Genomic DNA, 17674 nt, shown 5'->3' with positions numbered 1-17674 from the left:
AATTACACCTGTATAGTCTTTTTAGATTGGCTTCTTTGACTTTGTAACATACATTTAAGGTTCCTCCATGTCTTTTAATGGCTTAATAGCTTCTTTCTTTCTTTCTTTCTTTCTTTCTTTCTTTCTTTCTTTCTTTCTTTCTTTCTTTCTTTCTTTCTTTCTTTCTTTTGAAAGAGAGAGAGCTGAGTGAGGGGCAGAGGGAGAGACAGAATCTCAAGCAGCCTCCATGCTCATGTGGAGCCTGACATGGGACTCAATCTCATGATGCTGAGGTTATGACTTGAGCCAAAATCAAGAGTCAGACACTTAACCTACTGAGCCACCCAGGTGCCCCTTAATAGCTCATTTCTTTTTAGCACTGAATAATATTCCATTGTCTGAATGAACCACAATTTATTTACCCATTCACCTAACTGACGGTCATCTTGGTTTTTTTCAAGAAACCATCTTCTTTTTTTTTTTTAAGATTTATTAATTTATTTGACAGACACAGAGATAGTGAGAGCAGGAACATAAGCAGCGGGAGTGGGAGAGGGAGAAGAAGGCCTCCCCCTGAGAAGGGAGCCTGATGTGGGACTCGATCCCAGGACCCTGGGATCATGACCTGAGCCGAAGGCAGACACTTAACGACTGAGCCACCCAGGTGCCCATCTTGGCGATTATAAATAAAGCTGCTATAAACTTCTGTGGGCAAGTTTTTTGTAGACCTAAGTTTTCAGCTCCTTTGAGTAAAATACCAAGAAGCATGTTTGCTGGATTGTATGGTAAAAGTATGTTTAGTTTTGTAAGAAACTGTCAAACAGTCTTCCAAAGTGGCTGTACCATTTTGCATTCCCACCAGCAATTAATGAGAGTTCCTTTTGCTCCACATCCTCATCAGCACTTGATGTTGTCAGTGTTCTGGATTTTGGCCATTGTAATAGATGTGGAGTGGTGTTACACCATTGTTTTTGCATTTCCCTGACAACATATGGTGCAGAGTATCTTTTCATATGCTTACTTGCCATCTGTGTATCTTCTTTGGTGAGGTGTCTGTTAAGGTTTTTGGCCCATTTTTTAATCAGGCTGTTTGTTTTCCTGTTGTTGAGGTTTAAGAGTTCTTTGCATATTTTGGGTAATAGCCTTTAATCAGATGTACCCTTTGCAAATATTTTCTCCCAGTCTATGGGTTGTCTTCATTGTTTTTTACAGAGCAGAAGTTTTTAATTTTAATGAAATCAGATTATAATCCAGATTATTATTATAATTATTAATAATTATTATTTTTTAATGGACGATGCCTTTGGTGTTGTATCTAAAAAGTCATCACCATACCCAAGATCATGTAGGTTTTTTCCTATGCTATCTTACAGGAGTTTTATAGTTTCGAGTTTTACATTTATGTCTATGATCCATTTTCAGTTAATTTTTATGAAAGGTGTAAGGTTTGTGTCTAGATTCATTTTTTCCATGTGGATGTCCACTTGTTCCAGCACAATTTGTTGGAAAAAAAAAATCTTTGCTCTCCAGGACTGCCTTTGCTCCTTTGTCAAAAAGCAGTCATCTATATCTGTGTGGATCTATTTCTGCGCTCTCTATTTTGTTCCATTGATCTATTTTTCTATACTTTCACCAATGTAACTGTTTTGATTACTGTAGTTTTATAATAAATCTTAAAGTTAGGTAGTGTTAATGCAAGGCATTCTAGACTCCAGGGAACCAGAGAAATATGTCATATTTAGCACTTTATAGAGTACTAAATGACCCAAAAGACTGTAGACAGATACAGTTGGTTTTTTAGGTTTACTTGTAAGTGTCCATACATGCACACAAACCCACAGCTTGAAGGTAGAGACAACGTCTGTTTCATTCCATTTCTCTCTTTTCCACTCATGCTTCTCACGCCCATTTGGTGTCTTGAACACACAAGACATATCAAAGTTTGATGAATGAATGAAGGAAAAAAGAATTGAATCAATTGGTTACTTAGTGAATTCCCAGGCCATGAGTTTGAGCCAAGAGAAACAGGTTACTCTTGGATACATCAGGAAATCCCTTTGTTAATCTACCCTTCCAAATAGGTGCAAAACACTAGCCTGAGAATCATAAATCTGTGGGAAAGCCAGAATTTGAACCAAATTGAATTACCTGTGCTGAGAACTGGTTCAGACCTGTCCGAGTTCTTGCCCACAACCCTCAGACACACTTGTTTCCAGTGCACTTAGGTATGTAAGGATGAAATGATTCTCTTAGGTTATTTAAACATCTTCATTTGATGAGCTGTTAAAGCAGCATTGTGAGTGGTTAGATGCAGTCTGGGGCCAGCCTTCCTGGACTCAGATCCCAGCTGTGCCACTCATCATTGGTAGAACTTTAGGGTAGGTGTCTTCACTTCTCTCTGCCTTGGTTCTGTCAGCTATAAAATGGAGATAATAATAGCACTACTTCATAGGGTTATTGAGAGGCTTACATGAGTTACTATTTTAAAACTGCCTAAAGCAGTGGCTGGCCTAGAAGAAGCACTATATAAATGTTTGCTGTTATTGTTTCTCCTTTTTACATGCAGGTGTAGCCTGCCTGATGGAAGAACCCACAGAGCTTGACTCTTGGCCACATAGTACTTTGCTGTCAGAAGGACTCGAGGACCTGCAGACATGAACTCAAGCCAGGAAGCCATGCCCATTTTTTTTTTCCCATTGACAGGTTTTTGCCATATCCACTGCCCATACTCTGGCCCTCCTTTCACCCATGATAACCTGCCAACAAAGTCTGAGGAACTAATGGCACAGGCTGAGGATAGACGAGAGAGCAGTAGAGGCAGGAAGAGTGTCCTCCATTCTCCAATATGGATAGAAATATTGCAGAAAGCCCTGTAGGCTTTATAACAGTGCTTTATAACTGTGCTTTGCACAGCCCTCAACTCTTTTTCTCTCCTTCTTTTTTGAGCAGAGAACACTGTCATTTTGTGAAAAGAATAACAAAGATGCATATATGCCTATAAATGGAAGATGAAATGGTGACTGAGGGCTTCCTCTTGCCAAGGAAAACAAGTGCAAGGCAGCTGGAAGAGAGGAGCCAGGGGGCCTGCAGAATCAGAAGTTCTCCAACTCCTTGGGAGCCGGCACTGGCCGGTGCAGGCCGGGCTGTCTGGGAAACAGCAGTTCCAGGGTCCTGCGGGAAAGGCCTGCCAGGAACCTTGGGGCCATGGACCAGGGGTTGCCAGGAGCTGAATGCTGAAATTTGCCATGGGAAAGGAAGAGACAATTGGAGGCTGGTGTCCCAGAGAAACCACTGTTTGATTCGGCAGGCATCAACTGAATGATTCCTGTGCTCAAGGCACGGGGCTGTGGGGCAGAAGAAGCAAGGGAGTCATATTTTCTGTCCACAGAGACCTACAGTCAATGGGGATGGGCTCATGAAAGTGAGGGCTAGACACATATAGTGTAACTACACCTTCCAATCAGCAAGAACTAAGATGTTTTCAGGAGCAAAAGGTCCCACTCAGTTTGAGGAAGTGATATTGGAGGTTAGTTTTAAAGGAAGGGTAAGATTTTGACAGTTGGAGATGGGGTCATGGGAGGGTATCATGAGCAAAGTGACTGATGTGACCAGGCATGGAGGCAGGGAGATAAAAGTCACCTCTCAGGGGGAAAAAAGGGGTCCCATATGACAGGCTGGGCAAAAATGTGAGAAAAATGTATAAGTGCAAAACTTGGCAGAGGACCCTAAAAGCCAGGTTGGCAAACCAGTGCCTGTTTCAAGAGGTAGTGGGTATTCCCTGAAAGTTTGGGATCCATGGGAGCACATGACCAGTACTTGGCTTTTGGACAACCTAATGGCAGAGTGGAGATGGATTAGAAGGAGGAAGAAAAGAGACTCCTTATGATCATCGTCCCTTGGAACACAGGATATTAAGACTATTGTGACACTTTTTTAAAAAATCTGAATTCTGGGGTGCCTGGGTGGCTCAGTCGGTTAAGCATCTGCCTTCGGGTCAGGTCATGATCCCAGGGTTCTGGGATCGAGCCCCATGTCAGACTCCCTACTCAGTGTGGAGCCTGCTTCTCCCTCTTCCTCTGATCCTCCTCCCTGCTTGCTCTCTCTCTCAAATAAATAAATAAAATCTTTTTAAAAAAAAAATCTAAATTCTGGGCACCTGGGTGGCTCAGTCGTTAAGCGTCTGCCTTCAGCCCAGGTCCCAGGGTCCTGGGATCGAGTCCCGCATCGGGCTCCCTGCTCCTTGGGAGCCTGCTTCTCCCTCTGCTTCTCTCTCTCTCTCTCTCTCTCTCTCTCCCTCTCTCTCTCCCTCTGTCTCTCGTGAATAAATAAATAAAATCTTTAAAAAAAAATCCAAATTCCTCACCATAGCTTAGCTATAAGGATCCTGCTCTGCCTCTCATTCCTGCCTCATTTTGAGTGACTCCTCACCACACTTTAGCAGTCCTGGCTGTCTTTCTGGTCCACTAACACACTAAATCTTTTATATCTCAAAACCTTAGCTTGTTTCTAAAATGGCCACCATCAATCCCGTTCCTCTTTGAATAAGGCAGCCATTCTCCTTTTGACTGATGAAGCCTAATCCTCCACATCTTAGATTCTAGGCTGGTCTATGACTGCCTTGATCAATAGGTTACTACAGAAGTGACACTAGACCAGATCCAAGTCTAGTCTTTAACAAGATGGGCAGTTTGCTCCTTCCCACTCACAGGAGAAAGCCAGCCTCCGTATAAGAAGTCCAACTATTCTGATCCCTCCACGCTATGAGGAAACCCAAGCTAACCATATTGGAGAAGTCACATAAAGAGAAAGCTTTGGTAGTCAACCTCTAGCTATTCCAGCCAGCCCAACCCACCCACCAGACATATAAGTGAAGAAACTACATTGAATATCCAGCCCATTTGAGCCTTCAGATGACTCCAATCCCAACTGCCATCTGACTACAACTGCAAGGAAGACCCCCAATGAGAACTGACACCCAGCGAAGCCCAATCAACCCACAGAGCTGTGACAGATAATAATACATTGCCATTTTAAGCCACTAAGTTTTGGCGTAGTTTGTCATGTAGCAATAAATACCTGAAGGACCCATTGTCTTTCTCTGGACCCCCCTTCCTTCTCCTCTACCCTACCCCATGTTCCTCACAGTCGATCATTGTCAAACTTCAGGCCCCACCCTCATTGCAAGGCCTTCCTTCCCCCACCCCATCCAATTATCCTGGGTCCTGCACCACTCTGAACATTATCACATTGTCTCAGTTATCTTTGCTCCCTCCCCTGCATTTCTCATAATTGAGTTATTCTGTTCTTGGCCATGGCTTCTCTCCTTTCACTAAACATGGGCTCTCAGAAGTCAGAGGCCATGAATACTTTGACCACTATTTCAGCCCCATATCTAAGAAATAGTATGTGCTCAATAAATACTTGTCAAATGGATGGGTAAGTCGTAACCTGTCCATACAACACAGAGCCACTGAGAGGGTGATGATGGGTGGGGGACATATTTCCAGAACCTCCATAGACTATCAAGCAAATAAGTGAATAATTACATATAGTGTTGGCATTAATCTTGATCCAAGAGGCTCATACACTTGCTGAAAAGTCTTGGAAGTATGTTTTTTCCTTATCCCCCAAATCAGCTGATTGAAGAATGGCTGCAGAGAAGCTGTCATTACACATTTGCTGATTAGTTGATAGAAAATTGTATTTTAAAACTGATGATTTAATGGGTGGGTAACTAGTAGAGTCGTTCTGGAAATGACTCCTGCCACAAGGTTCCCCAAAAGCTTGGGAGCGAGAACTCAACGAAGAAAGCCCAAGATTTTGTCCTCTTTTGCCAACTCTCCTTGACATAGAACTTCACCTGCACAAACAGAATTCCAGGAGCATGTCTGTCACATGCCTTCAGTTCCCAGTTCCCAGGGAGAGAGAGGTTGGTGGGAAGGAATCTGATCAGAAGTTAAGGGTGAAGTTAGGTAGTTTTGTACTTCAGATCACTGGACCCAAGGGAACCAAATCCCAGGCAGGGTTTATAACACCCATGATTATCAGGGGTCCAAGCCACATTGTGCGTGCCATCTCCTCCCTTACCACAGTACTTGTTTTGATTCATACCAACTATTTCAATTTTTATTTCAAAGGCTGTCACAATTATTGGCAAGGGCCATTCTCCCTGATCTGATTCTCCCTATATCATGTCTCTTTCTTCTTCAGTCTCACCAGTACCCCTCACCTCTCTCAGTGTTCCAGGTCTTTCCTAAATTTTCTTTGCCCCTCCCCTCATGGTCTCTAAGTTCTTGCCTCTTCCTTGCATTCTGATAAGACTGGGCATACTGCTGAGATGGCTTGGGGTTTCTTCAGTCCTCCTCGACCAGAGGTGGCCAGGGAGTCATAGAGGAGAGAGGAGAGTAGGTGGCTGGTACAGGTGGAAATTTCTGTGTTATGGGTGAGTGATTGCAAGTCAGAAGACCCAAGTTCTTCCCCCAGCCCAACACCACTAGCCAGATGACCTTTACTCAAATACTTAACCTCCAGAGCTTCGGTTTATTCATCTGAAAAAAAAAAATGAATAACCATGTGGAGGCTATTTATAATATATAAATAAAAATTATTATGCCTGCCCCCTCCCTCAGGGAGATGGAAGTTGGACATACTCTGTACATTTCTAATGCTAAGCAAATGCATAAAAATATGGTTTCTGCTGTCTGGTTGTAAGGAGGCCTGGTCTCACTTAGGCTAAGAGTTTCTGTGTTCTTATCCTGGCTCTGCCCTTAACTCATTGTGTCACCTTAGATAAGTCATGGTCCCACTTTAAGTGTCAAAATCCTCAACCATAAAATGAGGTAGTCAGAGTAGATGATCTTCTAAAATAGAAGGCATTCTGGGTCTAAAATAGACCCGTATTCTGGGTCTACTTCACCCAATCTTCTATCCCCAGCATTGCGTGTGGTGTGTAACAGGCACTTATAACATAATTGATGAATGAGCGAATGTGTGATATATAATATGTACAGTCAATCCATGAAAATAGCCATCCATCCACATTCAGAATTGCTAAAAGAAATCTGGGAGGGGGGCAGGGCAGTTTATAGAAGAGGATCCTAATGAAAACCAGGGGCCAGGGACCACGTCCTTCCTCTCCCTCCTCCTTTCCACATCCTCTGCCCTGGTTTCCTGGGAACCTGGCCCAGGATGGCATGCACAGATGAGCTTTAGTCAAAGACTGAACATCTCTAAGCCAGATCAGAGTAGAAGAGGCAGGGGGATTAGAAGACAGATGGATGGATGTACAGAAGATGGAGATCCCCGAGAAAAAGGCAGGAGGTTTCAAACTTTAAACTCTGACAACATGAAAACTCCTTTGGCAATTATGTAATCATATAATGAGGTCACTCACTAGCTACTCGAGGAAACTGAGAGACATCAAGGTCACATGGCTCATTGGTGACAAGGACAGTTTGGGTTTCAGGAGGGAACAAAGGTGGTGTTGCCTGGGATTCTCTTAACTATCTCGCATGAGTTCCCACCTAGCCAGATTATTTTGACCTTGGAAGCAGGGACCATACCACCTCCCCTATCTCTCTGCTGTCTTCTCTCCAGGCTCAATTCCCTACCCCTTCCTCAAAGCAGGCAGCAAGAGCGCCTGGATGTGGAACAGATGGCCTGTAAATCATGAAGGCCCATGGGCTGGAAGCAGTTTTCTACTCACTCCATAGCTCCTCTCTGTCTTAATGCAGCCATATAATTTCCCCCTCATCGTGGAGGGGACTCTTGATCTCAGAGAAGGAATTCACAGTTTCTCAATCACCTGCCTGGGAATGGATGGCAGCCGGAGGGCAAAGGCCATTGCCAGAGCCCACATGAGCACTGGCCTCACAGCCCTGGCAGCAGAGGTAGCTGCAGTCATGATGAGCCCAGTCCTAGGGGAACATCTGCAGAGCAGTGGTTGTCTTGGAATAGGCCATGGGAAAGTCCATGAGAAGCCACGGCTCTTGAAAACCATCCCAGAATCCCACTGGAATGCTTTGCCAGAGTCTGTTGAGCCTGAAAGGTCTTGGGTTTTAAGCTATTTTATTCATTTTTATTTTGGGGCTGGATTTTTAGTTGGAAATTTGGAACACTAAAGCTCTCCCAGGACATTAGTTCCAAGCTGATCACTTGGGGACCTATGCTCAGGCTATTCAGCTCAGTACTGCAAATGTACCTTGTCCCCAAGACTGTGACTAAGATATCCAAGGCCAGGAAGCAAGAATTGAGTCCAAAACCCAAATTCTTGCCTCCAGGCTGTAACTCTTCTCCTGATGGCTAGGGAAATGTAAGCTACCTAGAGTAGACATTTTGCCTTATTCACTTCTGAAAGCCTAGTACCCACAACAGTTCTAAGCTATACGTCTTCAAGGAGCATTTGACTGAATAAATGGACAATTTGCCAGACTATACAAGGAGAATTTCCAAGAAAAGTAACTTCATCCAACCTCAGTGCCTCTCCTCTTAGGTTATGATAGAAGTGATGGGTTAGCCAACCATAGCCTGTGGGCCAAATTCAATTTGTGTACAGTCCATGAGCTGAGAATTTCTTTTACATTTCTAAAAGTCTGAAAAAAAAAGGTAAAGAAACATATTTTGTTACTCATGAAATGTATCTGAAATCCACATTTCAGTGTCCATAAAGAAGGTTTTGTCAGAGCATAGCCACACCCATTCACTTACTGGTATTCTCCATGGCTGCTTTTGCAGAGTGACAGCAAAGCTGAGGAATTACAACAGAGACCACAGGACCCACAGAGTTGAAAATATGTGCTATCTAGACCTTTATGGAAGAAGTTTGCCGACCCCTGACCTAAAGAATCTCCCCAGTTAGATAAATGTTGTCTAAAAAGCCAACATTCATGGTTTGGATTAAGCATATCTCTCTCTCTCTCTCTTTCTCTTCCCTTCTTTTTAAATAGAAATCTTTCTAGAAGTGCTTAAGTTACCTTTAGTGGTATAATTTATTTGTCTGACAGTTTTTCTCTGTGAAAAAAAGGGGGGGCTGTTCAAAGACAAAGGGTTCTAGGGAAGGAATTTGTAAAAGACCTAGAAGGATCAAAACAGGGGACCACCAAGAAAAACTTCGTCCATTTTATGTATTGTCAAGGCTAGCACTGTCCCCAGGGCTCTGATGGAGGATACAAAAGGAAATTGCTTTGAGCTCACATAAGGACCCATTGGCTTACCCTGAAACAGCCATGCCTTCTATCGGGCCTTGCTTTCCCCAGCTTGCTTCCCCGGACTCTTCAGCCATCTTGGGTAAGCACGAATGGCACTGTCTGTGGAGTTTTTCTCTGAGCCAGGCCACAGTGCACACATGGCTCCCTTGAGAAGCAGGATCATGGTATGGTTTATCTTGGTTCAGACATAGCAAATGGCATCTGTCCCTCCCTCCCCACAGACACACAGCCATGGCAGGCACAATCAATCACAATAATCTAGTCAACAAACAAAATTATAATTCTTTGCCATCTCTGGTCACATTGATGTAGGAGAGATTTGGGGACTCAGGGCTGTGGCCAAGAAAGAATTCTTAAGATATTTTTATCAAAGCAGAGGGACAGGACCCATGGGCAGAAAGAGCTGCATGAGGGTCATGAGGAGCAGCCCATTATATACTTTCAAGTTGGGAGGGGGTTAGGAATAGCCTAAGTCTCTAAGGAATTGACCTTGAGGGAGCTAGCTATTGTTGGGAAAATGTCGTTTATTATCGTCTAATAAGACCCGAGTCATAAGACCCTTCAGATGTATATCGGTGGGTCATATGCTTGAGGGATGATTGTCAACATGTATCTTGGGGGGTAGAGATAAAGGAAGTTTCCAAAGGAATTTTTATATCTTAAAGTAGGCTTACAGGATCCGGGGGGTTGGGCTAAGATTGCCTTTTTCCCTTAGCAAAGTATTAACATTGAGGCAGCTGAGTCCCTAGAGGAATGTCACTTTACCCATTTCAAGGACTTGTCAATGGGCTGTCAGTAGTAAGGAAATTGAATTTTTCTCTTGCCTTTGTTTCCCACATCAACATGAACCTCTAGACAACCAACTTCTTGCATGTGTAATCTTTGTCTTACTGATTTTTATTTCCCCGCACCTAATACAACACTGATGTTGAGGGAGGTGTGCCACTGACATGAGTCCTCTCCCCCGTCCTTCTGCTGCCCTGTCATGCCTCGAGAAGGCGTAGGATGGAAGCCAATGCTCTTGCCACCGTAGCGCTGCTCCCCACCTCCCCAGAATCCCTGTAAGGGAAGCAAGTCCTCCCCAGGTGAGAACAAACATCCAGAACATCAGCCCAGGAGTTCAGATCAGCCTGATGTCAACACCCATCCAGGGTCAACCACAGCTAGTGTGGCTTTTGTCGGTTTGGATCGTGTCCCCCGGGCTTCAACTTATTGAAGGAAGAGCCTTCATTTGTGTTTCGTCTCTGGTCTTCTGATGAGCTAGGAAGGTTCCCCATCCTATCTGAGTCCCCTTTCTTCACCTTGGACAGCAAGAGAAAGCAATGGTCACCTCTACACACAGCTCAAAGCCCTCTTTCCAAGCCAGAGGAAAGTAACTTCCAACCTCTTCTCAACTAAGAAGAGAAACCCTCCTTTTTCAGCAGGTCTTTTCAGCAGCTAGCAAGGGTGTCTCAAGAAATTTAAATACAATGGGCTGTTTCCTGGCAGATGCAGTTACCCTGGCAACTTCTAACTTAAACCGATTGCCTTGGATACCAAGGACCTCGGTAACAGACTTCTTAAGCAACCAAATTCCTCAGAACTGACTCCTCCAGGGATTTATACAACTCCTGCAGAGCAGGACCCTCCTAAACTTCTACCAGAAGAGAAAACTTGAAATCCCCATTAGCAAAAATAACAGAAACCCTGCTAGGTGTATTTATGTCACCAACCCTCAATGCTCTGGACATGGATAATTTAGAATTTAAGTTTCACAAGTCAAAAAAATCATGACCAAGTGAGAATTAAGAACGGGAGCTGGAACTCAAGAGGACCAACAAATGGAAGGAGAATGTTGGGGATGGTGGTTCACAAACCCAGACCGGAATAGACTCACCTGGGGAATGTGCACTAATACAGAGTCCCCAGCCCTGGCCCCCCTGCCCCTCCCCGCCCCCAAGATTCTGATACTCTTGGTCTGGAATGAAACCTGGATAATTTTTAAAAGTTCTCCCAGTGATTCTGATAAACATGCAAATTTGGGAGCCAAGAATCTGAAGAATATTCCTTTCCTCCTCCCCATCTTGTTCCAAGGGTCTCCTAGACCTTAGTTCCCTTCGTTGCTGCCAGCCCGAATTTCTAGAGGGACAAGAATTCATTTTCTTTAACGTGAAAAGAAGCAATAGCGGCCACTAAGTGCCATGCTTGGCCCTATGCCAAGGGAACCTGGGAGCTTGAAGCTGCATCTGGCCCTGGGCTGTTGCAAGGCTGTGTGGTTTCTTTTGGGCTTGCCGCCTGGTTTATTTTAGGTGCTGGGTCTGCAGACTAGTAGGCTGACCTTCCTTGGCTATTCCCCAGGGAGCAGGATAGCAGGCTTCTGCTGTCTCTGCAGCCACAAAGCACCATTTCCACAGCATTTAGGTAACAGGAGCTGACTGGCAGCAATGGCTGGAACCAGTATTAAACCTGGAGACACAGCCTGCTGGGCAGAAAAGACTCCTGTGTTGAGTGTTAACGGGTGGTGTCAGCACAGCTGCTCACAAGCTGTGTGATTTGGGGCTAGTCACTTCCCTTCTCTAGATCTCAGTTCCCCCAGCTATGAAACAAGGGGTTGAACTAGATAGAGGCAGAATGGAGTAGTGGAAGGAATGTGGGTTTTGTGGCCAGACTTCCTCATGAAATCGTTCTGAAACTTTGGGCAAGTGACTGAACCTCATTGTGCATCAATTTCTTCACCTGTAGACTGTGTCTTCCTTCAACAGTACTTCCTTCAAAACATTGATGTGCCAATTTAAGGAGAAAATATGTGCAAAGTGCTTGATTTCAACTTCACTTGAGATCCAAGACACACATACACACACACACACACACACACACACACACGTGTGCTCACACATACCTGCTTACCCCTTAACCAATTATCTGACAAAGTGGGTGCCGTATTCCAGTAGATATGGCGAGTCTGAAGGGAGTTGAGGAGAGAGACAGATTTCTACACATACGGTGGGTAGGGAGGAAGGGACATATGACCTTCTGAAGAAAACAGGGTTTGAGTTGGGATTTTGACAAATGCCCAGAATTTGAATAAGCAACTGAAGGAAAAAACCCTGAAGTGTAGAAGGAAGATCAGTAAATTTGGATTTTAATGTCAGCCTCTCATTGCTTCTCACTGCTCAGGTTTGTTGTCTTGCTGATTCTCTGCTCCTTTATCTATAAAATGGAGTTGTGGTGAGAATGGATAAGATAAGATGACATAGGAGAAAATGCCTTTTATGGTGTCTGGAACATGGTAGGTATCAGATGGGTGGATGGGTGGATGGGTGGGTGGATGGATGGATGGTTGGATGGAAAGAAGAATGCCCAAGAACCTTTATATGCCAGTGAGTATATTAGTAGAGCTCAGCAATGTCCAGAGTATTCATTGAACACTAAAATCCCAAGATACTCCAGGGGGAGAGGGGGTGTTCCCTAATCAATTAAATTTAAAAATGGCAGCATGACCTATCCCTCTTTTAAAGATTTGCAATTTAATGTCAACATGTTAATGATTCCGCAAAGTCTTTTCTAACTTTACACCCAGTAGTTCCCAAATCTAGTTTACTTCTTAACCAATTTTCCACATTAAGCCTGTTAGCCTCCCACTGAACTTGACAGGAGTCTTTCTAGTGTGAACTAAGTGGATGATGGCAGAGAAAATTAGAAAAAATACTTTTCCTTTTCTTCTGTTTTCCTTTGTGTTTCCACCATGTGCAGCTTGAAGGATGATCTGTGCAGTGGTGTGTAGGAACACAGTCCGGGGACCAAGCACCCATGTTTGGAAACAGAAACCTGTGCTTAAATGCATCCCTTCACTTGTCAGCCGTGTTGCCTTGGGCAAGTTCCTTAGCGTATCTTTCCCTCTAACTTCTTGTCTCTAAAGTTGCAGCCCTTGACTCCTAAAATCATTGAGACTCCTGATGAACTCATCTACCCAAAGAGATCAGCATCGTGTTCGGTACAGAACAAGCACTCAGGACGAAGAAAATGGTGTCATTATTATGCCACCCTCTGAACATTCTCTACCAGTCATTTTGCAACACCCAGCATGATTTGGACATTGAGCCCTGGGAGTAGGAATCATGCTAATCTCTGCTTTCCTCTCCCGTGTCGGGCCAACCAACAGCCCCATCGAGAGGGGATAAGCGAGGCCATTTTAAAGGAGACGGTGATGGTGGTGTCTGCTTTGTGCTTTTTCCGAATACAAGCAAAGGAAGGGGGCTCTGTCAGAAGGAGGTCATGTCCTCTCAAACCGGTCTGACCTGGCAATGTCAACTCACAGGCTGGCAGCTGGCCACTGGGAGATGGAGAATCTGCTTAGTCATTTCTCAACAGCAAGAGCAAGTGGCTTGAAGAAGAAGCCAAATATGCCCCTTGGGAGGCCAGCCAAGTGCCTCCTAAAAAGAGAAAAGGAGGGGCGGTGCAGAACTCCAGGCACTAGGATCTGATCAGGGCCACAAGGCAGAGACAGCTGGCCTCCAGTGTCAGAGACCTCTGCTCTACTCAAGTGCCACCATCATGGGCTGGGGGAGTTTGGCAGGGTTCACCCCAGGCCATCAAACCCAAATGCCCAGCTCTACCCACTTTGCTGAAGAATGTTGGCCACTGGCAGCTGTGGTCTCTGCCTCGGTTTTATGGTCAGTTTCTCTTCATTCACCCATTCATTCAGTTGACACTTACCAAAGGCTGATTATATTTGCCAAGGGGGACATAGTTGTGCAAAAGACAGAAAAAGTAGCCGCACTTATGGAGTCAACATTCTAGTGGAGAGAGACAGAAAACACACAAGTACAAGTAAGAAAATAATTTCAGGGAGAGTGAAGTACTTTAAGGAGAAATGATGGGGTGAGGGGAAGTCAGTGGACTGGGGGCTAGAAAACGTTGGAGAAGGTGGACACTCAGGCCCCCTCAAAGAAGAGACGTTTGAGCTAAGACCTCCATGGAGCCTGGGAAGGAGCCAGAAGAGGTTTGGAAGGAGAGTGCCCCAAGCAGAAACGACAGCAAGCACCATGGCCCTGGGACAGAAATGAGCCCAGGGTTTTGAAGAAGGGCGAAAATGGGGGCAGCCAAGTTGGGAAGTGGATGGAAGGGCAAGAGAAGGGTAGAGATGAGGTCAGAAACCTCAGCAGGCCAAGGCAAAGAGTTTGATTTTTTTTTCTCCAAAGGTGATGAGAAGTCATTGGAAGATTTCCAGTGGAGGGGAGAAAAACAAATAGTCCTGACTATTGTGTGAAAACCAGATGGAAGAAAGCATGAGCTGGAGCAGGGAGCATGGTTGGCCCAGTACAGGGGAGAAGCCATGGTGGCTCACTAAAGCGTTGGCAGGTGGGGTGAGCTCTGGAGTGGATTTTGAAGGTAGAGTGATAAGACTTGCTGGCCAGTGGGATGCGGGTTGTGACTGAAAGTAAGGGGTCAAGAACGCTCCCAGAACAACTGCCATTTTACTGACTCATTCTCTATTGTTATCATGCTTGTATTTTTTTCTCAAAATGTGCATGGTGTTGCTATACCTGACTCCTTAGACCATCATGTCCAGTAATTAGGTTAAGTGCTTTGGTTGCCACTTACATGTGAAGAAACGGAAGTATAAGAGTCAAGTAAATTCTATTCAGGTGAAGACACTCCCCAAACTGGAACCTGGGGTGTCTTGAGTCTTACTCAGAGCTCTTCTCTGCCGACCAGGAAATCTTTTTAAGCCCAGGCTTTGCCATTCTTCCTCAGACTCCTACGAGTTCTTTATAAACAGGAGGATAATTGGCATCACCCCCACCTTACTCTTTTCGACTCCACACAAACCTTTCTCTTTTAGCTGTCCTCTCTGTGCTATGGATGGGTTCCTACTGACCACAGCCACTTCCTCTTTTTCCTGGGCATACAACTATCCTACCTTTCCCAGTCTTCCTTGTAGTTAGCATTTCCACGTGACTGATTTTTAGTCAACAGCATTTGAGCAGAATTAATGCACACCTTCCAAGACCAGCCCATAAAAATATCCCCAGCTCAATTGTCCATGCTTTTTCCCCTTCTATCAGCTTGGTGTAGATGAGTATGACTGCCTTGGAGCATGAATTTGAGGTGGCAGAACTCAAGACAGAAAGATCTGGATCCCTGATCACTACATGGGGGAAAGTGGCCTGCCAATCAGGAAAACACATTTTATACTTTTTATGAACAACATACTTCTGCCATGTATGAGCCATTATACATTTGGGGATTTGTTTGCTACAGCAACTAGTATATTGATCTGGGTTAGAGACAACTTGCTCTGACCCAGGAAGACGCTTTCCGACACTTAGACTCAGCATGAGACTAAGGATCGAAAGAAGAAGCTCAGAGACCATGGACCATGCCCTTCTAAATCCAAGACAGGAAATGAGATTCAGAGAAGGACAAACCTGGCATTGTCTAAGGTCATGGAGACCAAAAGGTCTCTGCAGGACTAGAGCATTCATTTCCTGGCTCCTTTTCAGGACACGTTGTTGCCACTCTACTGACAGATGTCAAGTACAGTGTCCAAGACAGGCTTTAGAACAGGACTCAAACAAAGCTCACTGTCAGAAATGTCTTCTGTACTTGTAATCTGAATCTCCCTACTAGCAGTTTACATCCCCCTGTTTATGTTCTGTCCTCAGGGAAGCTGATGAGTGTCTGATCACCTGCCTTCCTATAAGAACCTTCCCAACACTGGAGGGTGAGCATTGGATTACCGTTCAGTCTCCACTTTTCTAGCACAGCTATAGTCCCCCAAACATGTCTTCTTTTCTAAATAAAAACAATCATGACCACAACAGCCATACCCTTGGCTCGGGTGGTTGAAACGCTGGTCTAGCCTGAACCAGCCCCATCATGCAGTTGTTTCTCCCATCATTCAGTGGGGCCTGTAGTTGTCACTCACAGCACATGCCCTGGCAGAAGGAACAGAGAGGGTTTGGGTTGAGTCAGTCTGCCCACCCCCACATTCCCTGAAGCCCTCTGAGCACTAAGCTATAGACTATAGTTTTGACCCTATTTCAAGCAGGGAGAGTACAAAAATCTACCTTTAGGGACTATCCCAGTGGTCTTGAACCTTTTCTGAGCCACATTCCTATCAATAAAATACTTTGATCATAAATCCCTAATATACACAAATAATATCTGTTTAAATGTTTATAAGGATATGTATGTGCTATATGAGTTCACTAGGTATATAGTACAGCATTCACAAAAATAGGGATTTTAAAAGGACAAGATAACAAAACAGTATGAATAAAAGTGCCAAGAGTTCCTTCCCTGGCCCTAGTGGGCCCATCTGCACAGGCCCCCTCTTTGGAGAACACTTGGTCTATCAAAGTCTTTGAACTGAAGTCACAAACTGGCAGGCTACAAGCCAAATATAGCCCACGGATGTGTTTTGTTTGGCCTGGACAATGTTTTCTAAATTTTCTATTAGTTCCCAACACTTAAAAATTGGACAAGTTCACATAAAAAGCCAGAGATTTTTATCCATTTTATTCACTGCTTTATCCCTAGTACCTGATGCATAGTAGGCACTCAGTTATCTAATTGAATTTCCAGCTGCTCTCAAAAAAGTCAGCTGGTCTTTCTTTCTGGTAATAATCCCCTGGAACTGAGCAGTGATTACCACCCCTGCCCCATTAGCAGGGCGTGGACTCGCCGGTCCTGAACCACAGTCCTCACCCCTCCCTATTGTCCCATATCTAACCACCTTCACTCATGCCTGTTACCTGCCCGGTCCCTAGCACTATCTGAACGTTTGCTTCTACCTTAAGAGTTTCTGGTTATGTGATGGCCTCAGTCACCCTTCATGTGACCAAAACAAAACCAATAGTTTACCTGGAACCCAAAGACACAGGTTGGAACCTGATTCTGCCAGTTACCATCCTCAGGAAATTTGCTCTCCAAGCCACAGTCTCCTAATCTGGAAATGGGAATAGCAATACCTTTCTCACAGGGTGTTTGAGAATTTAAAAAAAAAAAAAAATCAGATAATATCTGTGGGCTATTTTATAAATTGTAAAGTGTCATGGGAATTAGAAAACATGGTTATTATAACTATATTCATCCTCCAAAAGGACTAGTTGAGGTAATGGGGACAGAGACACATAGTATCATTGCCCAGAGCTGACCACACCCCCTTACATAAACCATATCCTTCTCTGCCACCCCCTACATACACTCAAAACTACCCTACCCTCCAACACTTTGGATCTGGGCAGACAATGTAGAAACAGGCCAAAGAGTAAGGAAGAAGCCACCACCCTAAAGCTTGGGGTTCATTTCTCCTAATAACATTGACTCCTTTATTTTGCACTTTCTTATGTCTCTTCACTTAATGCTTGTGACTTAATTCACCATCCGACCTAAGTCTCAATGCCCCTTGCCCAGAGACCAATGGTGCACCCATTCTTTGCACACCTAATCCTAAGGACAGGTCCCTACAACCTCCTCCTTCTTCTCCTTGAGTCTACTTATCT

The sequence above is a fragment of the Zalophus californianus genome, chromosome 3 (assembly GCF_009762305.2).
Source record: "Zalophus californianus isolate mZalCal1 chromosome 3, mZalCal1.pri.v2, whole genome shotgun sequence".
In the NCBI taxonomy this organism is placed as follows: domain Eukaryota; kingdom Metazoa; phylum Chordata; class Mammalia; order Carnivora; family Otariidae; genus Zalophus; species Zalophus californianus.
The sequence above is the reverse complement of the archived record's forward strand: the minus strand, read 5'-3'. Positions refer to the sequence as shown.